The 26,411-nt window shown below is 45.2% G+C and overlaps 1 protein-coding gene across 1 annotated transcript in view; it reads left to right on the forward strand.

The window, feature by feature from the left end:
• The first annotated feature begins 5,180 nt into the window (after positions 1-5,180).
• The window catches only part of LOC124000353 (phospholipid phosphatase-related protein type 1), a 149,503-nt gene continuing 128,272 nt past the window's right edge, over positions 5,181-26,411 (forward strand). The window contains exon 1 of the mRNA XM_046306652.1: positions 5,181-5,338. The gene's annotated coding sequence lies outside the window, so the exon portion shown is untranslated. The remainder of the gene's footprint in view (positions 5,339-26,411) is intronic.

The raw sequence follows: 26,411 nt of genomic DNA on the forward strand, positions 1-26,411 counted from the left end.
GCGAGAGAGTGAGAGGGGGAGGGGGAGAGAGAGGGATAGAAAGAGGGAAAGAACCCAATAAGACCAGCAGAGGGAAACGAACAGAATGAGGAGCACAGGGACAAGACATGATAATAAATGACAAACATGACAATGAACCTACAGGAACGGGCCACCGCCTTGATGTTAGTTGAGAACGACAGTTTGTTGTCCAGGATCACGCCAAGGTTCTTAGCGCTCTGGGAGGAGGACACAATGGAGTTGTCAACCGTGATGGCGAGATCATGGAACGGGCAGTCCTTCCCCGGGAGGAAGAGCAGCTCCGTCTTGCCGAAGTTCAGCTTGAGGTGGTGATCCGTCATCCACACTGATATGTCTGCCAGACATGCAGAGATGCGATTCGCCACCTGGTCATCAGAAGGGGGAAAGGAGAAGATTAATTGTGTGTCGTCTGCATAGCAATGATAGGAGAGACCATGTGAGGTTATGACAGAGCCAAGTGACTTGGTGTATAGCGAGAATAGGAGAGGGCCTAGAACAGAGCCCTGGGGGACACCAGTGGTGAGAGCGCGTGGTGAGGAGACAGATTCTCGCCACGCCACCTGGTAGGAGCGACCTGTCAGGTAGGACGCAATCCAAGCGTGGGCCGCGCCAGAGATGCCCAACTCGGAGAGGGTGGAGAGGAGGATCTGATGGTTCACAGTATCGAAGGCAGCCGATAGGTCTAGAAGGATGAGAGCAGAGGAGAGAGAGTTAGCTTTAGCGGTGCGGAGCGCCTCCGTGATACAGAGAAGAGCAGTCTCAGTTGAATGACTAGTCTTGAAACCTGACTGATTTGGATCAAGAAGGTCATTCTGAGAGAGATAGCGGGAGAGCTGACCAAGGACGGCACGTTCAAGAGTTTTGGAGAGAAAAGAAAGAAGGGATACTGGTCTGTAGTTGTTGACATCGGAGGGATCGAGTGTAGGTTTTTTCAGAAGGGGTGCAACTCTCGCTCTCTTGAAGACGGAAGGGACGTAGCCAGCGGTCAGGGATAAGTTGATGAGCGAGGTGAGGTAAGGGAGAAGGTCTCCGGAAATGGTCTGGAGAAGAGAGGAGGGGATAGGGTCGAGCGGGCAGGTTGTTGGGCGGCCGGCCGTCACAAGACGCGAGATTTCATCTGGAGAGAGAGGGAGAAAGAGGTCAGAGCACAGGGTAGGGCAGTGTGAGCAGAACCAGCGGTGTTGTTTGACTTAGCAAACGAGGATCGGATGTCGTCGATCTTCTTTTCAAAATGGTTGACGAAGTCATCTGCAGAGAGGGAGGAGGGGGGAGGGGGAGGAGGATTCAGGAGGGAGGAGAATGTGGCAAAGAGCTTCCTAGGGTTAGAGGCAGATGCTTGGAATTTAGAGTGGTAGAAAGTGGCTTTAGCAGCAGAGACAGAGGAGGAAAATGTAGAGAGGAGGGAGTGAAAGGATGCCAGGTCCGCAGGGAGGCGAGTTTTCCTCCATTTCCGCTCGGCCTTCCGGAGCCCTGTTCTGTGAGCTCGCATTGAGTCGTCAAGCCACGGAGCGGGAGGGGAGGACCGAGCCGGCCTGGAAGATAGGGGACATAGAGAGTCAAAGGATGCAGAAAGGGAGGAGAGGAGGGTTGAGGAGGCAGAATCAGGAGATAGGTTGGAGAAGGTTTGAGCAGAGGGAAGAGATGATAGGATGGAAGAGGAGAGAGTAGCGGGGGAGAGAGAGCGAAGGTTGGGACGGCGCGATACCATCCGAGTAGGGGCAGTGTGGGAAGTGTTGGATGAGAGCGAGAGGGAAAAGGATACAAGGTAGTGGTCGGAGACTTGGAGGTAGTACACTTCTAGTGTAGTAGAGACCCTCTAGTGTAGTAGAGACCCTATAGTGTAGTGGAGACCCTCTAGTGTAGTAGAGACCCTCTAGTGTAGTAGAGACCCTCTAGTGTAGTAAAGACCCTCTAGTGTAGTAGAGACCCTCTAGTGTAGTAGATATATAGTGCAGTAGAGACCCTCTAGTGTAGTAGACACCCTCTAGTGTAGTAGAGACTCTCTAGTGTAGTAGACACCTTCTAGTGTAGTAGAGACCCTCTAGTGTAGTAGAGACCCTCTAGTGTAGTAGAGACCCTCTAGTGTAGTAGATATATAGTGTAGTAGAGACCCTCTAGTGTAATAGACACCTTCTAGTGTAGTAGAGACCCTCTAGTGTAGTAGATATCTAGTGTAGTAGAGACCCTCTAGTGTAGTAGATATATAGTGTAGTAGAGACCCTCTAGTGTAGTAGACACCTTCTAGTGTAGTAGAGACCCTCTAGTGTAGTAGAGACCCTCTAGTGTAGTAGAGACCCTCTAGTGTAGTAGAGACCCTCTAGTGTAGTAGACACCCTCTAGTGTAGTAAGGCCCTCTAGTGTAGTAGAGACCCTCTAGTGTAGTAGAGACCCTCTAGTGTAGTAGTGACCCTCTAGTGTAGTAAGGCCCTCTAGTGTAGTAGAGACTCTCTAGTGTAGTAGATATATAGTGTAGTAGAGACCCTCTAGTGTAGTAGACACCTTCTAGTGTAGTAGAGACCCTCTAGTGTAGTAGAGACCCTCTAGTGTAGTAGAGACCCTCTAGTGTAGTAGAGACCCTCTAGTGTAGTAGACACCCTCTAGTGTAGTAAGGCCCTCTAGTGTAGTAGAGACCCTCTAGTGTAGTAGAGACCCTCTAGTGTAGTAGTGACCCTCTAGTGTAGTAAGGCCCTCTAGTGTAGTAGAGACTCTCTAGTGTAGTAGATAACTAGTGAAGTAGAGACCCTCTAGTGTAGTAGACATTAGCATTACATTTAAGTCATTTAGCAGACGCTCTTATCCAGAGCGACTTACAAATTGGTGCATTCACCTTATGACATCCAGTGGAACAGTCACTTTACAATAGTGCATCTAAGTCTTAAAGGGGGGGGGGTGGATCTCTACGACACTAGAGGGTGTCTACTACACTGGAGGGTCTATACGACACTAAATATCTACTACACTAGAGGGTCTCTACTACACTAGAGGTAGTAGAGACCCTCGAGAAGGAGACCCTCTAGTGTAGTAGAGACTCTCTAGTGTAGTAGAGACTCTCTAGTGTAGTAGATAACTAGTGAAGTAGAGACCCTCGAGTGTAGTAGAGACCCTCTAGTGTAGTGGAGACCCTCTAGTGTAGTAGAGACCCTCTAGTGTAGTAGAGACCCTCTAGTGTAGTAGAGACCCTCTAGTGTAGTTGAGACCCTCTAGTGTAGTAGAGACCCTCTAGTGTAGTAGAGTAGTGTAGTTGAGACCCTCTAGTGTAGTAGATTTTTAGTGTAGTAGAGACCCTTTAGTGTAGTAGAGACCCTCTAGTGTAGTAGAGACCCTCTAGTGTAGTAGATATCCAGCTCCACTGTTTTGAAACAGTAGAATATATTACTTTGAATAGATTTTCTTGGTCCAAGATTCATGAAATGTTCCAAGGTCCTCTGGACTGGGACCTGGTGGGAATCTGGCCCACAGAATGGGACCTGGAATCTGGCCCACCTCTGGACCGGGACCTGGTGGGAACTCAGCATCTGGCCCACCTCTGGACCGGGACCTGGTGGGAACTCAGAATCTGGCCCAGCTCTGGACCGGGGACCTGGTGGGAACTCAGCATCTGGCCCACCTCTGGACTGGGACCTGGCAGGAACTCAGCATTTGGCGCACCTCTGGACCGGGACCTGGTGGGAACTCAGCATCTGGCCCACCTCTGGACCGGGACCTGGTGGGAACTCAGCATCTGGCCCACCTCTGGACCGGGACCTGGCGGGAACTCAGCATTTTTTTTTTTAACCTTTATTAAACTAGGCAAGTCAGTTAAGAACAAATTCTTATTTTCAATGACGGCCTGGGAACAGTGGGTTAACTGTCTCTTTAGGGGCAGAACGACAGATCTGGCCCACCTCTGGACCTGGCGGGAACTCAGCATCTGGCCCACCTCTGGACCTGGCGGGAACTCAGCATCTGGCCCACCTCTGGACCTGGCGGGAACTCAGCATCTGGCCCACCTCTGGACCTGGCGGGAACTCAGCCGTACCTTTGTGCGGTATATAGGTCATATAGCTGCTCCTTTTTAATCTGATCGGTCTGCAGTGTGTGGGCCAGCATTGGGTCGGGCATATACTGGGACAGAAAAACAAATGTTGTCGGCCCCAGCTGAGCCTGAGTCCTTTTACTAACTGGGTACCTCAATATACAGCAGGGTCACAACATCAGGTTTTCAGCGAGCCTGTGATGTGACTTCCACTTTTGGACCATTTTTAAGTCACTTATATATTGAAGCGACTTCTTCGTAGCAGATTAGGAGAATTTACGGAGCAGGTTAGGTGAATTAAAATAGCAGGTTGGGAGACTGAGTTTAAGGTTAGGGGAAAAAGTTAGTGTTGGCAAAAAAAAATGCACTCCTAACCTGCTATGAAAATCACTTTGTATCGAAGTGGCGTGAAAAGAGTGTGTCCGTTAATAACAAGGAGGTACTCAATCTTAACTCCTCCTCCACGTTTATTGGATTGGTTGAACCAGGACCAGAAGGAATTAAATGCCTTTTATTTAATGCTACATTAGGTTACCTTTGATACAACCTGCTCCCCGGGATAACTACACTTGGGCAGAAGTGTATGGTGGACAATATTTTGATATAAAAACTTTTTTTTTAAACTATTGAGTGTACCCTCAACATTTCAAGCCATCAAAGTTCGTATTGTAGTATAAACCATTACAGTTTATATTGTAACGATCCGTGGGTTTATAAGCGCGGATATCGACTCTGCCGCTTGAGCATGACTTTAGGGCACAGTCGATGGCGCGCTGGACTTTAGGTTAGAAGATCGACGGTTCGATCCCTGCTCCCTGCCTTCCTTACGATATTATTATAGTCAAGAAATTGTGAAAATGATGTTTGGAGATTGGACTATAATAGTAGAGTATTTGAGGTTCTATCCTATTGGCTTGGGCTGGTGGTGGATTCATCCCCAACCTTCTCGCCAAGTAGTCAGTAAACTGACAGGTGTACAGGTGATACACGGGTTGTGACTCCGCCAAAAAACCCAGTTTGTAAAAAATAAAGACTAATTCCGGGTGGATGAGACCTCAGTCCCCGTTGATCGCGGGGACGCTGTATGAAAGCTCATTATAACGCTTGAGTAGGTTCTCAGTGGTAAAAACACGCCTTGTCCCCGCCTCCGATTCACAGCATCCCCTTCACGTCCTCTCTTTCTGATCACCCGTCTCAAAGTACACGCTGGAGCACTCGGACAATACGATGGAGTAGCATGACTTTGTCCTTTCTTTCCTTTGATGGATTTGCACTTCATTTGGAATATACTTTAATCACACGGTAAGTTGTCCGTGATGCAGTCGGTTGCACACTGACCCACGGGTGAGAAATACGCGGAATGGTTGCAATTCGCCAATTCAACTGTTGTCTATTGTTGCTGACATCGTCCACGGTCGATAGGCTCCTGCTGTAATGGACAAGTGGTTTTGACATGTGTGGAGCGGCAGCGCGTTTCTGGCAGCCCGTTACATGTGTGTTTCACTACAACGTCACGTTGTTTCAATGGTCAAACCTGGAGAGGGAAGCCACACGTTGTGGATGGAGGACAGGCTACTACTTACTGGCATGGTCCTCAGAGGGTCATTTTGACCAGCGAGGAGCCGTGGACTCAGACAAACACCTGCCTCTGGAAGTCATTTAGGACCGTGAGGTGATGGCTGTCTCATTACCACACCGTCGTCGTGTTGACTTTTACATCACGAGTTGTGTGAGAGCCTATACATCCTAAACAGACATAATATGTTCGCCATTAGCGGGGACATGGTGATGCAGCCTAGTTGTTTTTGTCCCCCCCCCCCTTTTTGTTGTTGTCGCTGTCCGGTTTAGGAGCAGTGCTGATTTTAGGATACTAATGAATATAAGAACACGTGAGACCTGATCCTAGATCAGCACTCCTACTTTAAGATCCTGATGCGTGATCTCCCGATCATCTTTACCCCAATGCGATTGCACACGATGCCCTACGGGCTGTGGCCCTTCTAGTTGGTGTGGAGGTACACAGCAGGCCTTTTATGATATTGATGTGTGTCGATGCAATAAAGCAATTCGGGTGATTTTCAACAACAATGTGGAAATCTCCCCCCATCAAAAGACATTGAATTCACTCAGCTCTATTGGATCAGCTAACGTATCTGGCCAGTGACTTCACATGGGCACATCATCACACTGTGTCATTTCCTATGGGCCCTGGTCAACAGTAGTTTACTATATATAGGGAACATACTTCAGCTATCGACAGCCCCTATGGATGGATGGATGGAAAGCCCTACATTTACATTACATTTAAGTCTACAGAGTCGACATCACCACCATAGCCTGAGAATTTGTAGATGTTGCTCCCCTTGTTACACATTCATGCAGTTGTACACACACACACACATAGACAGCCTCATTTTCAGTGTGGAGGGTGAATTCATGATGTCTTGTAGTGTTCCGTAGTTTCTTCTAATTGCCTAGATTAGTAATGCATGTTTATTGTGCTGTGTATTAATCAGTGAAGGCTGGACAAGCTCTAGGCTACAACATTGTGTTCTATAAGCTCCAGCTGGCTATTCAAATAGTGACTACTAACCCCCCACCCACCCTGCTTGGCAACTTCTTTCTTTAGGTTGGATACTTTGGAATGTCGGGAACACACTGCCTATAGGCCACAGCACTTCGACACATATAAACACTGTTCAGACTGAACTAAGCACATATAAACACCGTTCAGACTGAACTAAGCACATTTAATTCAGACTGAACTAAGCACATATAAACACCGTTCAGACTGAACTAAGCACATTTAAACACTGTTCAGACTGAACTAAGCACATTTAATTCAGACTGAACTAAGCACATATAAACACCGTTCAGACTGAACTAAGCACATATAAACACTGTTCAGACTGAACTAAGCACATTTAATTCAGACTGAACTAAGCACATATAAACACTGTTCAGACTGAACTAAGCACATATAAACACCGTTCAGACTGAACTAAGTACATATAAACACTGTTCAGACTGAACTAAGCACATTTAATTCAGACTGAACTAAGCACATATAAACACTGTTCAGACTGAACTAAGCACATATAATTCAGACTGAACTAAGCACATATAAACACCGTTCAGACTGAACTAAGCACATATAAACACTGTTCAGACTGAACTGATATAAACACTGTTCAGCACATTTAATTCAGACTGAACTAAGCACATATAATTCAGACTGAACTAAGCACATATAAACACCGTTCAGACTGAACTAAGCACATATAAACACTGTTCAGACTGAACTAAGCACATTTAATTCAGACTGAACTAAGCACATATAATTCAGACTGAACTAAGCACATATAAACACCGTTCAGACTGAACTAAGCACATATAAACACCGTTCAGACTGAACTAAGCACATATAAACACCTTTCAGACTGAACTAAGCACATATAATTCAGACTGAACTAAGCACATTTAATTCAGACTGAACTAAGCACATTTAATTCAGACTGAACTAAGCACATTTAATTCAGACTGAACTAAGCACATTTAATTCAGACTGAACTAAGCGCCTTTAAAATGGGCCAATGCAGCCGTTTATATCTCAATATCAAATCATTTCTGGGCAACAATTAAGGACCTTACTTTGTTACATCATGTGATGTACAAAGGCCTTTATAAATACATTTTATTGATTTTCAATTAAAATGGTAAAAAAAAAAAAGTTTCTTAGTAAATATCAATTTCTCAATCTAGAATTGAACTATGACTGTCTGGGAGGGGCTTGAGTGGGAGGGGCTAAACAGAAAACAAGCGGTTTGGAGAGGTTTGGAACTCTCTTATGGGTGTATGGCAGTAACACAATTATGCTAATTCTCCCCTCCACAAAAAATGAAATGAAACAACACCACTTACTCACTGCTAGCCTCCGCTGGAAGTGTTGGCTGCATCATGTTAGCTTCACTAAGTCACTGCTAGCCTCCGCTGGAAGTGTTGGCTGCATCATGTTAGCTTCACTAAGTCACTGCTAGCCTCCGCTGGAAGTGTTGGCTGCATCATGTTAGCTTCACTAAGTCACTGCTAGCCTCCACTGGAAGTGTTGGCTGCATCATGTTAGCTTCACTAAGTCACTGCTAGCCTCCGCTGGAAGTGTTGGCTGCATCATGTTAGCTTCACTAAGTCACTGCTAGCCTCCACTGGAAGTGTTGGCTGCATCATGTTAGCTTCACTAAGTCACTGCTAGCCCGCACTGGATGTTTTGGCTTCATCATGTTAGCTTCACTATGTCACTGCTAGCCCGCACTGGAAATGTTGGCTCCATCATGTAAGCTCCCCAGTCATGATGCACACAAGTTAACACATTTAAATAATGTGACACAGCATGTAGACATTTTTTAAAACTGAATTACTGTTCGCAAAACAATGTCCATACAGGCTTTACAACACTTTACAATGAAAGAAAATACCAGTAGCTTCCCGTTTTGTAGGCTAACTTAACTCGGTAGCTGGCAGCTGAAGTTAACATCAATTCACTCCCCTAGTACTTTGTTCATGATAATATACACCACCTGTGCTTTACTCTACTCTATAGTAGAGTATAGTTCAGTTTCTTTACTCTACAGTGTAGTTCAGTTTCTTTACTCTACAGTATAGTTCAGTTTCTTTACTCTACAGTATAGTTCAGTTTCTTTACTCTACAGTAGAGTATAGTTCCGTTTATTTACTCTACAGTAGAGTATAGTTCCGTTTCTTTACTCTACAGTAGAGTATAGTTCCGTTTCTTTACTGTATAGTGGAGTATAGTTCAGTTTCTTTACTCTATAGTAGAGTATAGTTCAGTTTCTTTACTCTATAGTAGAGTATAGTTCCGTTCCTTTACTCTACAGTAGAGTATAGTTCAGTTTCTTTACTCTATAGTAGAGTATAGTTATGTTTCTTCACTCTATAGTAGGGTATAGTTCAGTTTCTTCACTCTATAGTAGAGTATAGTTCCGTTTATTACTCTACAGTAGAGTATAGTCAGTTCCTTTACTCTACAGTACTGAACTCTATTCTACAGTACTGAACTGTGCTTTACTCTACAGTACTAAACTGTGCTTTACTCTACAGTACTGAACTGTGCTTTACTCTACAGTACTGAACTGTGCTTTACTCTACAGTACTGAACTCTACTCTACAGTACTGAACTGTGTTCTACTCTACAGTACTGAACTCTACTCTACAGTACTGAACTGTGCTTTACTCTACAGTACTGAACTGTGCTCTACTCTACAGTACTGAACTCTACTCTACAGTACTGAACTGTGCTTTACTCTACAGTACTGAACTGTGCTCTACTCTACAGTACTGAACTCTACTCTACAGTACTGAACTGTGCTTTACTCTACAGTACTGAACTGTGCTCTACTCTACAGTACTGAACTCTACTCTACAGTACTGAACTGTGCTTTACTCTACAGTACTGAACTCTACTCTACAGTACTGAACTGTGCTCTACTCTACAGTACTGAACTGTGCTCTACTCTACAGTACTGAACTCTACTCTACAGTACTGAACTGTGCTTTACTCTACAGTACTGAACTGTGCTTTACTCTACAGTACTAAACTATGCTCTACCCTACAGTACTGAACTGTGCTCTACTCTACATTACTGAACTGTGCTTTACTCTACAGTACTAAACTGTGCTCTACCCTACAGTACTGAACTCTACTCTACAGTACTGAACTGTGCTCTACTCTACAGTACTGAACTGTGCTCTACTCTACAGTACTGAACTCTACTCTACAGTACTGAACTGTGCTCTACTCTACAGTACTGAACTCTACTCTACACTACTGAACTGTGCTCTACTCTACACTACTGAACTGTGATTTACCCTACACTACTGAACTGTGCTCTACTCTACACTGAACTGAACTGTGATTTACTCTACACTACTGAACTGTGCTCTACTCTACAGTACTGAACTGTGATTTACCCTACAGTACTGAACTGTGCTTTACTCTACACTACTGAACTGTGCTTTACTACTGAACACTACTGAACTGTGCTCTACTCTACAGTACTGAACTGTGCTTTACTCTACAGTACTAAACTGTGCTCTACTCTACAGTACTGTACTGTGCTCTACTCTACAGTACTGAACTCTACTCTACAGTACTGAACTGTGCTCTACTCTAAAGTACTGAACTGTGCTCTACTCTACAGTACTGAACTGTGCTTTACTCTACAGTACTGAACTGTGCTTTACTCTACAGTACTGAACTGTGCTCTACTCTACATTACTGAACTGTGCTTTACTCTACAGTACTGAACTGTGCTCTACTCTACAGTACTGAACTCTACTCTACAGTACTGAACTGTGCTTTACTCTACAGTACTGAACTGTGCTCTACTCTACACTACTGAACTGTGCTCTACTCTACAATACTGAACTGTGCTTTACTCTACACTACTGAACTGTGCTCTACTCTACACTACTGAACTGTGCTTTACTCTACACTACTGAACTGTGCTCTACTCTACAATACTGAACTGTGCTTTACTCTACACTACTGAACTGTGCTCTACTCTACACTACTGAACTGTGCTTTACTCTACACTACTGAACTGTGCTCTACTCTACACTACTGAACTGTGCTCTACTCTACACTACTGAACTGAACTGTGCTTTACTCTACAGTACTTTACTCTACACTACTGAACTGTGCTCTACTCTACACTACTGAACTGTGCTTTACTCTACAGTACTAAACTGTGCTCTACTCTACAGTACTGAACTGTGCTCTACTCTATAGTACTGAACTGTGCTTTACTCTACAGTACTGAACTGTGCTTTACTCTACAGTACTGAACTGTGCTCTACTCTACAGTACTGAACTGTGCTTTACTCTACAGTACTGAACTGTGATTTACCCTACACTACTGAACTGTGCTTTACTCTACAGTACTGAACTGTGATTTACTCTACACTACTTAACTGTGATTTACCCTACACTACTGAACTGTGCTTCACTCTACAGTACTGATCTGTGCTCTACTCAACAGTTCTGGGTAATAAATTAGCAATAGTCTGTTGCTAAATATAAAACTAAAAGCATTGGCTGGGAAACACACAGTATTAAATAGAGTCATGACTACATGGAACTCTCTGCCGCCCGAGGTAGCTGAAGATAGCAATAGAACCAGATTAAAACCCCTGATAAAATAACACCTTACTGCCCACAACAGGACTGTGAAGAGACACGGCCATGTTTGTGTTGTAATTGACTTTTTATTATGTGGGTGGGTGGCCTTGTGCACAAGCCTTGACTTGAAGAGACACGCAGACAATGTGATATTTATGTTGTATTGTAATTGCCACTGTATTATGGATTGTAATGTGTAGATGGGGGGCCTTTGCATGAAGCATTGACTTGTGGGAGCTGGAACGGCTCGTAGAACAGGAACCATCTCCTGTTTCTGAAGCGGGAGGCAGAGGCAGGAAATGATGTGCTGTTTTATGTGTATTATTAGGTCTTTTTATTTGTTGTTTTGTTTCCTGTTTGGACCCCAGGAAGACTGTAATTGAGGATCCCAATAAAATATGAATTACTAAACCTGACCAATCAGGTTCGCTGTATTGTACTGCACTGTGAAAAACGTGGAAACCTAACTGTAGTTTGTCACTACTATGATTTCACATTATAGCCAAGTCAATTACAGACATTCCGTTATTTTCCGAAATTCCATTAACGATTTGCTAACGGAATTTCAAGTTTTGATTCATCACTTAATAATAAGAAGTGTAACGATTCACCCACAGTTCCAATGGTTAAGATACTGGTACATCGGTCCCCGGGAGCCCAAACCAATGGTTTAGATACCAGTACATCGGTCCCCGGGAGCCCAAACCAATGGTGAAGATACCAGTACATCGGTCCCCCGGAGCCCAAACCAATGGTTTAGATACCAGTACATCGGTCCCCGGGAGTCCAAACCAATGGTGAAGATACCAGTACATCGGTCCCCCGGAGCCCAAACCAATGGTGAAGATACCAGTACATCGGTCCCCGGGAGCCCAAACCAATGGTTAAGATACCAGTACATCGGTCCCCGGGAGCCCAAACCAATGGTTTAGATACCAGTACATCGGTCCCCGGGAGCCCAAACCAATGGTGAAGATACCAGTACATCGGTCCCCGGAGCCCAAACCAATGGTTTAGATACCAGTACATCGGTCCCCGGAGCCCAAACCAATGGTGAAGATACCAAACCAAAATGGTGAAGATACCAGTACATCGGTCCCCGGGAGCCCAAACCAATGGTTAAGATACCAGTACATCGGTCTCCCGGAGCCCAAACCAATGGTTTAGATACTAGTACATCGGTCCCCGGGAGCCCAAACCAATGGTTTAGGTACTGGTACATCGGTCCAAATTAAGCCGATTGAAACGTTACAAATGACCGTTTCAATAATGTTGTAACTCATATTATATTATATATAATAGTCTTATTCTGAAAATACCTCGTATCAGTTGTGACTGAAATAATACATAATTTCCTTCAGGTCAGTAGCCTATTGAACTTGTAACTGGGCGGCGGGAGACACAGCTGCTGGTACCAACCAGAGGTAGGTCTTATCCCTGTTGTACACTGTGTGGGAGATACAGCTGCTGGTACCAACCAGAGGTAGGCCTGTTTTACACAAAGGTTTGGAGACACAGCTGCTGGTGCCAACCAGAGGTAGGTCTTATCCCTGTTGTACACTGTGTGGGAGATACAGCTGCTGGTACCAACCAGAGGTAGGCCTGTTTTACACAAAGGTTTGGAGACACAGCTGCTGGTGCCAACCAGAGGTAGGCCTTATCCCTGTTGTACACAGGGAGGGAGACACAGCTGCTGGTGCCAACCAGAGGTAGGTCTTATCCCTGTTGTACACAAAGGTTTGGAGACACAGCTGCTGGTGCCAACCAGAGGTAGGCCTTATCCCTGTTGTACACAGGGTGGGAGACACAGCTGCTGGTGCCAACCAGAGGTAGGTCTTATCCCTGTTGTACACTGGGAGGGAGATACAGCTGCTGGTACCAACCAGAGGTAGGCCTGTTTTACACAAAGGTTTGGAGACACAGCTGCTGGTGCCAACCAGAGGTAGGTCTTATCCCTGTTGTACACAGGGAGGGAGACACAGCTGCTGGTGCCAACCAGAGGTAGGTCTTATCCCTGTTGTACACGGGGCGGGAGACACAGCTGCTGGTGCCAACCAGAGGTAGGCCTTATCCCTGTTGTACACAGGGAGGGAGACACAGCTGCTGGTGCCAACAAGAGGTAGGCCTTATCCCTGTTGTACATAGGGAGGGAGACACAGCTGCTGGTGCCAACCAGAGGTAGGCCTTATCCCTGTTGTACACAGGGAGGGAGACACAGCTGCTGGTGCCAACCAGAGGTAGGCCTTATCCCTGTTGTACACTGTGTGGGAGACACAGCTGCTGGTGCCAACCAGAGGTAGGCCTGTTTTACACAAAGGGTTGGAGACACAGCTGCTGGTGCCAACCAGAGGTAGGCCTGTTTTACACAAAGGGTTGGAGACACAGCTGCTGGTGCCAACCAGAGGTAGGCCTTATCCCTGTTTTAATAAGATAGATCTGTACAGCACCTTTAGCATTCAGCTGCTCGCGTTGTCATAGACTTTACCAGTTGAGTGACAACCGATGTAATGTGCTGGGTCATTGTTACTAAAAGCGCTGTGGAAGATGTAATGTGCTGGGTCATTGTTACTAAAAGCGCTGTAGAAGATTTAATGTGCTGGGTCATTGTTACTAAAAGTGCTGTAGAAGATTTAATGTGCTGGGTCATTGTTACTAAAAGCGCTGTAGAAGATGTAATGTGCTGGGTCATTGTTACTAAAAGCGCTGTAGAAGATGTAATGTGCTGGGTCATTGTTACTAAAAGTGCTGTAGAAGATGTAATGTGCTGGGTCATTGTTACTAAAAGCGCTGTAGAAGATGTAATGTGCTGGGTCATTGTTACTAAAAGTGCTGTAGAAGATGTAATGTGCTGGGTCATTGTTACTAAAAGCTCTGTAGAAGATGTAATGTGCTGGGTCATTTTTACTAAAAGCGCTGTAGAAGATTTAATGTGCTGGGTCATTGTTACTAAAAGCGCTGTGGAAGATGTAATGTGCTGGGTCATTGTTACTAAAAGCGCTGTAGAAGATGTAATGTGCTGGGTCATTGTTACTAAAAGCGCTGTAGAAGATTTAATGTGCTGGGTCATTGTTACTAAAAGCGCTGTAGAAGATGTAATGTGCTGGGTCATTGTTACTAAAAGCGCCGTAGAAGATCTAATTGTACCGGAGTGGATTCAACTGCCGATTGGTGTTTTCAATCATTCATAGATTATACGGATTGTTCAGGTTTACCATAAGAAATCGTTTTGGTTGTTTTGCTTTAATATTTTTAAACAGTCAGTGTATTTGGTCATTTTTCCATGAACCGGTTAATTTCATAAAGGACAGCAACAATTTTTTGTGAGTTCGTGCATTGTCTCAATCATAGGTCGGAGTGGGAGAACCTCTCTGTTAAATTCAAAATGGTCTGAACCATGTGGTTTTGAGACGGGGACGGGACGGGGTAAAATCCCAAACTGCATTATATTATTATTATTATTAATATATTATATTATTAACCTAGTAACATTTACCATTTACCTAGTAACATTTACCATTTACCTAGTAACATTTACCTAGTAACATTTACCTAGTAACATTTACCTAGTAACATTTACCATTTACCTAGTAACATTTACCATTTACCTAGTAACATTTACCTAGTAACATTTACCTAGTAACATTTACCTAGTAACATTTACCTCGTAACATTTACCTAGTAACATTTACCTAGTAACATTTACCTAGTAACATTTACCTCGTAACATTTACCTAGTAACATTTACCTCGTAACATTTACCTAGTAACATTTACCTCGTAACATTTACCTAGTAACATAGAGCAGTGGAGTAGAGGTGCTTACGGAAGTGGCACACATGGGGAACATTTCTTTATTTAAAAAAAATGTAATTCTACCTGATTTTACTGGAAACTTCAGCAGAATCATTTTTAATAATAACCACACAAATAATGGAAATGACAGGCTACTTTGACAAATTGAGAATCTGAGATCAATAAACACGATGTTGTCTTGAATCCATCAATAGTCTAGTCCACTGTACGTGGAGATACATATTGCACAATAGGAGGGGGCAATGATAGTCCCTAAAAAGGCTTCCCAGTTTCACTGACTCACCCTATGATGCGCAGCTCACTCGCTGGTAATGTCCGTTGCGCTCGCGCCAAAAGCCTCTCTCTCTCCCGGGCCAATTTGGAAGTTGACCAAATATTTGTTAGCCTAGAGCAGACAGATTAAAGTCTTCTCTTTTCAGCAAGAGACATTTGCTTTCTAACCTGTGTTTTCCCACGATTGGTGTTGGATTATTAGGAAAGGCCGGTTTTGTCTGCTTTTCACTGACAGATTTAGGACTAAGTAGTCTTTAAAAACATACGGACTAGAGCTAAGTACTGGCAAAATCCTTGAGGAAAACCTGATTCAGTCTGCTTTCCAACAGACACTGGGAGACAAATTCACCTTTCAGCAGGACAATAACCTAAAACACAAGGCCAAATATACACTGGAGTTGTTTACCAAGATGACATTTGAATGTTCCTGAGTTGCCTAGTTACAGTTTTGACTTGAATAGGCTTGAGAATCTATGGCAAGACTTGAAACTGGCTTTCTAGCAATGATCAGCAACCAATTTGATAGAACTTGGAGAATTTTTACGAGAATAATGTGAAAATATTGTACAATCCAGGTGTGCAAAGTTCTTAGAGATTTACCCAGAAAGACTCTCAGAGTCTGTAAGACTGTAAGTAATCGCTGCCAAAGGTGATTCTAACATGTATTGTGAATACTTATGACATTTAAATTTTTGTATTTAATTTTCAATACATTTTCCCAAATTTCTAATAACACGTTTTAACTTTTGTTATTATGAGGTACTGTGTTGATCAGTGAGAAAAACATATAATTGAATCTATTTTGAATTCAGGCTATAGCACAACAAAATGTGGAATAATTCAAGGGGTATGAAAGCTTTTCTGAAAACAGTGTAAAATACACACCTTTTGTAGGCGGTGTTGTATTTCAATCGAGTCTTAACTGAATGAACAACAAAGACCTAATGAAACATTTTTATTAGTTTGGGGAATGGCCTCGTCTCAGAGGGAAGATCCTCGGAGACAGACGATGTGATGGCAGGTAGCCCCATGCAGGTACGTTGGTACCGCTTGCCGTGCGGTAGCAGAACTTTTTTTAGGGCCTTCCTCTGACACCGCCTGGTATAGAGGTCCTGGATGGCAGGAAGCTTGGTCCCAGTGATGTACTGGGCCGTATGCACTACCCTCTGTAGGGCCTTCCTCTGACACCGCCTGGTATAGAGGTCCTGGATGGCAGGAAGCTTGGTCCCAGTGATGTACTGGGCCGTATGCACTACCCTCGGTAGCGCCTTGCGGTCGGATATCGAGCAGTTGCCATACCAGGCAGTGATGCAACCCATCAGGATGCTCTCGATGGTGCAGCTGTAGAACTTTTTGAGGATCTGAGGACCCGTGACAAATCTATTCAGTCTCTTGAGGGGGAAGAGGCATTGTCATGCCCTCTTCAGGACTGTGTTGGTGTGTGTGGACCACGATAGAGCCTTAGTGATGTGGACACTGAGGAACCTGAAGCTCTCCACCCGTTCCACTACAGCCCCGTCGATGTTAGTGGGGGGTGGTGCTCGGCCCTCCTTTTCCTGTAATCCACGACTTTGTCTTGCTGATGTTGAGGACGGAGAGGTTGTTCTGAGAGAACATGGGTAATTTGACATGTAAATACACCCATTTTGATTGGTTGAGAGACAGGAAGGTGATAATTGCAAGAGTGAACCCATGTGTTAAACAGCAAGCGTGCTTATAGGTCATAGGTCATAGGTCATAGGGTAAATAGATGAATCACATTCCACACATGGTTAATCGGAAAGAGGAGAAGAATGAGATGCTATGCTGATGATGATACGTGTCTATTCATTCCCACTATTGCCCAGAGACTAGAAAACAAAGTGAATTATGTTATGCTTACTGGATGAAGCCAAACGAGCATACCCTGATTTGAACTTTCGTAAACTAGATTTCAATCGAGTAGAGGCGTTATCTGAATGAACGACAAAGGGAATTCAATATGACATTTCATGAAATAGTTTGGGTGAATGGCCTCGTCTCCGAGGGAAGATCCTCTGAGCCAGATGATGTGATGACAGGTAGTTGTTATTATTGAACATAATATACGGTACCAGGGAAAGGGACACGATGAAGAAAACTACAAGATATAAAGATTGAAAACAACGATTCATTTGAATATATATATATACTTCTAAATGCATGGAAGGAATATCACAAAAGTGAGATTATGATTAGTGGAAAGTCTCATGTGCCATTGCAATAAAGCAAGGCGTACTGAGCGATAGAATCAACCACCCTGCTGTGATTCTGTTACATAATAGAGGTTGACTGAGAACACGTTCTCATTTACAGCAACGACCTGGGGAGTAGTTACAAGGGAGAGGATGAATGAGCCAATTGTAAACTGGGGATTATTAGGTGACCGTGATGATATGAGGGCAAGATTGGGAATTTAGCTAGGACACCAGGGTTAAACAACCCTACTCTTACGATAAGTGCCATGGGATCTTTAATGACCGCAGAGAGTCAGGACACCCGTTTAACATCCCAGCCGAAAGACGGCACCCTACACAGGGCAATGTCCCCAATCACTGCCCTGGGGCATTGGGATATTTTATTTAGACCAGAGAAAGAGTGCCTCCTACTGGCCCTCCAACACCACTTCCAGCAGCATCTGGTCTCCCATCCAGGGACTGACCAGGACCAACCCTGCTTATCTTCAGAGCAAGCCAGCAGTGGTAGGGAGTGTGGTATGCTGCTGTATGTAGAACCCAACCACACTGTGATTATATTACATGCTAGGTATGTTTGTATGTAGAACCCAACCACACTGTGATTATATTACATGCTAGGTATGTTTGTATGTAGAACCCAACCACACTGTGATTATATTACATGCTAGGTATGTTTGTATGTAGAACCCAACCACACTGATTATATTACATGCTAGGTATGTTTGTATGTAGAACCCAACCACACTGTGATTATATTACATGCTAGGTATGTTTGTATGTAGAACCCAACCACACTGATTATATTACATGCTAGGTATGTTTGTATGTAGAACCCAACCACACTGTGATTATATTACATGCTAGGTGTGTTTGTATGTAGAACCCAACCACACTGTGATTATATTACATGCTAGGTATGTTTGTATGTAAAACCCAACCACACTGTGATTATATTACATGCTAGGTAATGTTTGTATGTAGAACCCAACCACACTGTAATTATATTACATGCTAGGTATGTTTGTATGTAGAACCCAACCACACGGATTATATTACATGCTAGGTATGTTTGTATGTAAAACCCAACCACACTGTGATTATATTACATGCTAGGTAATGTTTGTATGTAGAACCCAACCACACTGATTATATTACATGCTAGGTATGTTTGTATGTAGAACCCAACCACACTGTGATTATATTACATGCTAGGTATGTTTGTATGTAGAACCCAACCACACTGTGATTATATTACATGCTAGGTATGTTTGTATGTAGAACCCAACCACACTGTAATTATATTACATGCTAGGTATGTTTGTATGTAGAACCCAACCACACTGTGATTATATTACATGCTAGGTATGTTTGTATGTAGAACCCAACCACACTGTGATTATATTACATGCTAAGTATGTTTGTATGTAGAACCCAACCACACTGTGATTATATTACATGCTAGGTATGTTTGTATGTAGAACCCAACCACACTGTGATTATATTACATGCTAGGTATGATTGTATGTAGAACCCAACCACACTGTGATTATATTACATGCTAAGTATGTTTGTATGTAGAACCCAACCACACTGTGATTATATTACATGCTAGGTATGATTGTATGTAGAACCCAACCACACTGTGATTATATTACATGCTAGGTATGTTTGTATGTAGAACCCAACCACACTGTGATTATATTACATGCTAGGTATGTTTGTATGTAGAACCCAACCACACTGTGATTATATTACATGCTAGGTATGTTTGTATGTAGAACCCAACCACGCATGATGCAGTTGGATTTGTATGATCAAATTTGAATGATCGCTTTGCGTCGAACCCGAACGCAGGTCATACGAAACGATAGAGACGCGTACTAGAGAGCTTCTGACCCAGTTCCGGTCTGCCGAGTGCCTCCTATTGTTTACATATGATAAGGTGCTGTAATGAACAACACCCACGGCCATATGCAAATGTAATTTAATACTCTCCAACTAATGTAGCTTTTTGATTGGCTGAAAGGACCGTAGAGCTGAGAGGATGGCCAATAGATTGGATCTAAACACATTTGAGGTGGAGCAGAGCATGACCAGCGACCTAGATGTCGGGAGAATGAGGGTGGAGTGGCTGGGGTTGCAGCTTCAGTTGTGAACGATAACACCTTTATTTATTACTTCACAAAGGAGAGAAGTGAAACAGAATTTGGATGAGGGTTGAAGTGGCGAGATGAATAGAGAATGATGATGAGCAGAGCGGGGCCGAGGAAGAGGAGGAGGAGGGATGAATAGAGAATGATGATGAGCAGAGCGGGGCCGAGGAAGAGGAGGAGGAGGGATGAATAGAGAATGATGATGAGCAGAGCGGGGCCGAGGAAGAGGAGGAGGAGGGATGAATAGAGAATGATGATGAGCAGAGCAGGGGCCGAGGAAGAGGAGGAGGAGGGATGAATAGAGAATGATGATGAGCAGAGCGGGGCCGAGGAAGAGGAGGAGGAGGGATGAATAGAGAATGATGATGAGCAGAGCGGGGCCGAGGAAGAGGAGGAGGAGGGATGAATAGAGAATGATGATGAGCAGAGCGGGGCCGAGGAAGAGGAGGAGGAGGGATGAATAGAGAATGATGATGAGCAGAGCGGGGCCGAGGAAGAGGAGGAGGAGGGATGAATAGAGAATGATGATGAGCAGAGCGGGGCCGAGGAAGAGGAGGAGGGATGAATAGAGAATGATGATGAGCAGAGCGGGGCCGAGGAAGAGGAGGAGGAGGGATGAATAGAGAATGATGAGGAGCAGAGCGGGGCCGAGGAAGAGGAGGAGGAGGGATGAATAGAGAATGATGATGAGCAGAGCAGGGGCCGAGGAAGAGGAGGAGGAGGGATGAATAGAGAATGATGATGAGCAGAGCGGGGCCGAGGAAGAGGAGGAGGAGGGATGAATAGAGAATGATGATGAGCAGAGCGGGGCCGAGGAAGAGGAGGAGGAGGGATGAATAGAGAATGATGATGAGCAGAGCGGGGCCGAGGAAGAGGAGGAGGAGGGATGAATAGAGAATGATGATGAGCAGAGCGGGGCCGAGGAAGAGGAGGAGGAGGGATGAATAGAGAATGATGAGGAGCAGAGCGGGGCCGAGGAAGAGGAGGAGGAGGGATGAATAGAGAATGATGAGGAGCAGAGCAGGGGCCGAGGAAGAGGAAGAGGAGAAGGGATGAATAGAGAATGATGATGAGCAGAGCGGGGCCGAGGAAGAGGAGGAGGAGGGATGAATAGAGAATGATGATGAGCAGAGCAGGGGCCGAGGAAGAGGAGGAGGAGGGATGAATAGAGAATGATGATGAGCAGAGCGGGGCCGAGGAAGAGGAGGAGGAGGGATGAATAGAGAATGATGATGAGCAGAGCAGGGGCCGAGGAAGAGGAGGAGGAGGGATGAATAGAGAATGATGAGGAGCAGAGCGGGGCCGAGGAAGAGGAGGAGGAGGGATGAATAGAGAATGATGATGAGCAGAGCGGGGCCGAGGAAGAGGAGGAGGAGGGATGAATAGAGAATGATGATGAGCAGAGCGGGGCCGAGGAAGAGGAGGAGGAGGGATGAATAGAGAATGATGAGGAGCAGAGCGGGGCCGAGGAAGAGGAGGAGGAGGGATGAATAGAGAATGATGAGGAGCAGAGCAGGGGCCGAGGAAGAGGAAGAGGAGAAGGGATGAATAGAGAATGATGATGAGCAGAGCGGGGCCGAGGAAGAGGAGGAGGAGGGATGAATAGAGAATGATGATGAGCAGAGCAGGGGCCGAGGAAGAGGAGGAGGAGGGATGAATAGAGAATGATGATGAGCAGAGCGGGGCCGAGGAAGAGGAGGAGGAGGGATGAATAGAGAATGATGATGAGCAGAGCAGGGGCCGAGGAAGAGGAGGAGGAGGGATGAATAGAGAATGATGATGAGCAGAGCGGGGCCGAGGAAGAGGAGGAGGGATGAATAGAGAATGATGATGAGCAGAGCGGGGCCGAGGAAGAGGAGGAGGAGGGATGAATAGAGAATGATGATGAGCAGAGCGGGGCCGAGGAAGAGGAGGAGGAGGGATGAATAGAGAATGATGATGAGCAGAGCAGGGGCCGAGGAAGAGGAGGAGGAGGGATGAATAGAGAATGATGATGAGCAGAGCGGGGCCGAGGAAGAGGAGGAGGAGGGATGAATAGAGAATGATGATGAGCAGAGCGGGGCCGAGGAAGAGGAGGAGGGATGAATAGAGAATGATGATGAGCAGAGCGGGGCCGAGGAAGAGGAGGAGGAGGGATGAATAGAGAATGATGAGGAGCAGAGCGGGGCCGAGGAAGAGGAGGAGGAGGGATGAATAGAGAATGATGATGAGCAGAGCAGGGGCCGAGGAAGAGGAGGAGGAGGGATGAATAGAGAATGATGATGAGCAGAGCGGGGCCGAGGAAGAGGAGGAGGAGGGATGAATAGAGAATGATGATGAGCAGAGCGGGGCCGAGGAAGAGGAGGAGGAGGGATGAATAGAGAATGATGATGAGCAGAGCGGGGCCGAGGAAGAGGAGGAGGAGGGATGAATAGAGAATGATGATGAGCAGAGCGGGGCCGAGGAAGAGGAGGAGGAGGGATGAATAGAGAATGATGAGGAGCAGAGCGGGGCCGAGGAAGAGGAGGAGGAGGGATGAATAGAGAATGATGAGGAGCAGAGCAGGGGCCGAGGAAGAGGAAGAGGAGAAGGGATGAATAGAGAATGATGATGAGCAGAGCGGGGCCGAGGAAGAGGAGGAGGAGGGATGAATAGAGAATGATGATGAGCAGAGCAGGGGCCGAGGAAGAGGAGGAGGAGGGATGAATAGAGAATGATGATGAGCAGAGCGGGGCCGAGGAAGAGGAGGAGGAGGGATGAAGAGAATGATGATGAGCAGAGCAGGGGCCGAGGAAGAGGAGGAGGAGGGATGAATAGAGAATGATGAGGAGCAGAGCGGGGCCGAGGAAGAGGAGGAGGAGGGATGAATAGAGAATGATGATGAGCAGAGCGGGGCCGAGGAAGAGGAGGAGGAGGGATGAATAGAGAATGATGATGAGCAGAGCGGGGCCGAGGAAGAGAGGAGGAGGGATGAATAGAGAATGATGAGGAGCAGAGCGGGGCCGAGGAAGAGGAGGAGGAGGGATGAATAGAGAATGATGAGGAGCAGAGCAGGGGCCGAGGAAGAGGAAGAGGAGAAGGGATGAATAGAGAATGATGATGAGCAGAGCGGGGCCGAGGAAGAGGAGGAGGAGGGATGAATAGAGAATGATGATGAGCAGAGCAGGGGCCGAGGAAGAGGAGGAGGAGGGATGAATAGAGAATGATGATGAGCAGAGCGGGGCCGAGGAAGAGGAGGAGGAGGGATGAATAGAGAATGATGATGAGCAGAGCAGGGGCCGAGGAAGAGGAGGAGGAGGGATGAATAGAGAATGATGATGAGCAGAGCGGGGCCGAGGAAGAGGAGGAGGGATGAATAGAGAATGATGATGAGCAGAGCGGGGCCGAGGAAGAGGAGGAGGAGGGATGAATAGAGAATGATGATGAGCAGAGCGGGGCCGAGGAAGAGGAGGAGGAGGGATGAATAGAGAATGATGATGAGCAGAGCAGGGGCCGAGGAAGAGGAGGAGGAGGGATGAATAGAGAATGATGAGGAGCAGAGCGGGGCCGAGGAAGAGGAGGAGGAGGGATGAATAGAGAATGATGAGGAGCAGAGCAGGGGCCGAGGAAGAGGAAGAGGAGAAGGGATGAATAGAGAATGATGAGGAGCAGAGCAGGGGCCGAGGAAGAGGAAGAGGAGAAGGGATGAATAGAGAATGATGAGGAGCAGAGCGGGGGCCGAGGAAGAGGAAGAGGAGGAGGGATGAATAGAGAACACAATTACATTTTATTGATTGCAATTTGAATGCACAGAGATACCCTGACGAAATCCCGAGGCCCATTTTTGTTCCATTCATCCGCCTCCATCACCTCATGTTTTAGCACGTTAATGCACATCTCCAATTCGCAAAGATCTGTACACATTTACATTTAAGTCATTTAGCAGACGCTCTTATCCAGAGCGACTTACAATTCCTGGAAGCTGAAAATGTCCCAGTTCTTCCATGGCCTGCACTCTCACCAGACATGTCACCCATTGAGCATGTTTGGGATGCTCTGGATCGACGTGTACGACAGCCTCTTCCAGATCCCGCCAACATCCACCAACTTCACACAGTCGTCCCACTCCTGAAGAGGAGTGGGACGACATTCCACAGGCCACAATCAACAGCCTGATCAACTCTGTGCGGAGTTGTGTCGTGAGGCAAATTTGGCATGAGGCAAATGGTGGTCACACCAGACACTGACTGGTTTTCTTATTCACTCCCCCAACTCTTTTGGTGTCCAGTCACGTGAAATCCATAGATTAGGGCCTAATACATTTCAATTGACTGAATCCCTCATATGAACTGTAACTCAGTCAAATCATTGAAATTATTGCATGTTGTGTTGATATTTTAGCTTTAATGTATATACTCTATACTCTATATACACAGTTAATCAGCTGACTGGCCAAAATGGCTTGAGGAACATCCTTCGTTCAAGAAATATGGATTTAAAATTGACAAGGTATAATTGACTCGACAACAACAAATATAAAAATGTAACAATATCATCTGAAGTTATATGTGGCTGTTTATCAAAGTTGACTGGTTCATATTGTTCATTGTCCTTTCTGGAATAGTGCACTGGAGATAGGGCTCCTCCTCTCTGATAGGCCAGGAGACAGGCTTCCTGTTTCCTGATAGGTCAGGACATCTGTCACAGTGATTTTCCCAGGGGAGAGATGGGATCAAAGTGGCAAATAAGGACAGCCTCATCACCCCAGGTTACAGATAGGATTGTTTAAATATAGTGCACTACTTTTGACCACGACCCATAGAGCATGTAGGGAATATGGTTCCATGTGGGACACTATCATTGATGCTGATGGTCATCCAACCTATGAATGGTAATACATTACACTGCCAGGAGACGTCACCTATCCTGTCCTGGCTATACATACAACAACCCTGTCCTCGATATACACACAACAACCCTGTCTTGGCTATACACACAACAACCCTGTCCTGGATATACACACAACAACCCTGTCCTGTCCTGGATATACACACAACAACCCTGTCCTGTCCTGGCTATACATACAACAACCCTGTCCTGGATATACACACAACAACCCTGTCTTGGCTATACACACAACAACCCTGTCCTGGATATACACACAACAACCCTGTCCTGTCCTGGCTATACATACAACAACCCTGTCCTGTCCTGTCTATACACACAACAACCCTGTCCTGTCCTCAAGCTAAGGCATGGAACGATACAGTAGACCTACAGTTTGATCAGTATGCATATATACAGCTATGTGTAGTTCCACCTCTTCTCTAAGTCATGGGTACTTTGAAGTACTGAAGCCAGAGCTGGGTAGATAAAAGACTAAATGAATCCATATTCCCATTGTCTTCTGACTGATGAGCTATCTGTGCCGACAGTCGTTACATTCTGTGATGTGAAACCATTGACAGGTTCTTAGATGGGAAGATGGTGATTTGATCTATGTATTTCATAGAAACTATAGATCTGAGGTTTCACACATATTCCATAGAAGTGGAAATGTATAGAGATACAGTGTACTTGTGTTACTATAGCGATTTGGATGGGCTGTAATAACACATGTAACATAGTAGCTTTAATAAGGTCCTATTCAATCCATGTCTTTTTTTGCTCATTATAAAATGATGTTATAAGTATATTGTTAGCGCTCGCATGATAAGTCATTTTCTTAATTGTGCCGGATAAACGTAATAGAGAAGCAGTTGGTAACCAACCTGTCTGAATGCTGAGCTTCTCACACAGTCACGAAATAGTTGTTTTTTGAAGCCATGAGAGGGACCGGATCTGGTTCTGTATTGAAACAGTCCAAACTGGAGGTCCCATATAGAGGTGCTGAATCCTGCTCATATGAAGCTGTGGCAACAGAAATACGTGGTCCAGAAGGAACGACACTTTAACATCGTATTCCTTATTCCTTTGGACTGTCTTTTTATGCCATTTATGATACCTGTCCCAGACCTGCTGTTTTCAACTCTCTAAGAGACAGCAGGAGAGATACTCTTAATGATCGGCTATGAAAAGCCAGCTGACATTTACTCCTGAGGTGCTGACCTGTTGCACCCTCTACAACCACTGCGATTATTATTTGACCATGCTGGTCATTTATGAACATTTGAACATCTTGGTCATGTTCTGTTATAATCTCCACCCGGCACAGCCAGAAGAGGACTGGCCACCCCTCATAGCCTGGTTCCTCTCTCGGTTTCTTTCTAGGTTCTGGCCTTTCTAGGGAGTTTTTCCTAGCCACCGTGCTTCTACACCTGCATTGCTTGCTGTTTGGGGTTTTAGGCTGGGGGGTTTCTGTACAGCACTTTGTGACATCAGCTGATGTAAGAAGGGCTTTATAAATATATTTTATTGATTGATTGAATGATTGATTGTGGGTAACTAAGTTAATGGTGTGATTTATTGTGGGTAACTAAGTTAATGGTGTGATGTATTGTGGGTAACTAAGTTAATGGTATGATGTATTGTGGGTAACTAAGTTAATGGTGTGATGTATTGTGGGTAACTAAGTTAACGGTGTGATGTCTTGTGGGTAACTAACTTAGTGGTGTGATGTATTGTGGGTAACTAACAAAGTGGTGTGATGTATTGTGGGTAACTAATTTAGTGGTGTGATGTATTGTGGGTAACTAACTTAGTGGTGTGATGTATTGTGGGTAACTAACTTAGTGGTGTGATGTATTGTGGGTAACTAACTTAGTGGTG

This window comes from Oncorhynchus gorbuscha, linkage group LG16, assembly GCF_021184085.1.
Source record: "Oncorhynchus gorbuscha isolate QuinsamMale2020 ecotype Even-year linkage group LG16, OgorEven_v1.0, whole genome shotgun sequence".
Classification (NCBI taxonomy): Eukaryota; Metazoa; Chordata; class Actinopteri; order Salmoniformes; family Salmonidae; genus Oncorhynchus; species Oncorhynchus gorbuscha.